Source organism: Mesitornis unicolor, unplaced genomic scaffold (genome assembly GCF_000695765.1).
Source record: "Mesitornis unicolor isolate BGI_N332 unplaced genomic scaffold, ASM69576v1 scaffold10058, whole genome shotgun sequence".
Taxonomy (NCBI): domain Eukaryota; kingdom Metazoa; phylum Chordata; class Aves; order Mesitornithiformes; family Mesitornithidae; genus Mesitornis; species Mesitornis unicolor.
This window is the reverse complement of record NW_010199813.1, coordinates 15,207-15,968: the sequence shown is the minus strand read 5'-3', so window position 1 is coordinate 15,968 and position 762 is coordinate 15,207. Positions and strand designations below refer to the sequence as shown.

The following is a 762-nucleotide window of genomic DNA, read 5'->3' as shown; positions in this document are numbered from 1 at the left end:
CTTTCCCTTCCTACCCATCGCTTCTTTTTCCCATGAGTTGTGTTTAATGGGAAAAATCCTCTCCGTCACCCTATGAGTGTAGGGAGTCACATAGGGGTTTTGCTTGGCTCTGCTGCAGTGCTCATGGACACATTGATACCAACCAAGGGCTGACCGAGAGACCTGTGGCAGCTTTTCCAGGATTTATTTCTGCAACAAGCTCTCTTTAGCTGAAAAGTTCAGTTGTGCAGAGTCATGAGCAGCTCCTGGGATGACTTCAGCAGCCGGGAATCCTGTCGCTCACCCCGTTGTTTTTCTAAGCCTTTGTGTAGCATTGTCAGAGCCAGGGAGGGCCAGACAGAGAATCCCAGATCAGCCATTTTATCATTTATTTCATCGAATATCATATATTTTATCAAATAAAACATCAGTTGATAAAATGTTCGTAAACAAGGTATAGATAGTAGCGGTGGTTTCTTAGTTTATTAGACTATTTTTTGACTAATGCGAGCTCTTTCTGCAGCCTCACTAATAAAGGGAGTGGTGGCCCTGGTGTGTCTGGGTTGCTGCTGCTGTTTTGTGTTGAAAGGTGTGGTTTAATCCACTGGCAAGAGGTGCGGTCCTCTTAAACTTGTACTTCTGGAAATGGTGATACCATTGCAAGGTAACCCTGAAGTCCTGAAGCACTGAACAGGTTTAATCCTAACTTTCCAGGAAAGAAATTCTAAATCTGGGTGTGTGTCGGGGGGGGGTATTTAAAAATAATACTATAGTTATATCAAA

At 43.6% G+C, this 762-nt stretch overlaps 1 protein-coding gene across 1 annotated transcript in view; it reads left to right on the top strand.

Moving 5' to 3' along the window:
* The window catches only part of NAA25 (N(alpha)-acetyltransferase 25, NatB auxiliary subunit), a 23,106-nt gene that overhangs the window by 9,508 nt on the left and 12,836 nt on the right, over positions 1–762 (top strand). The window lies entirely within an intron of this gene.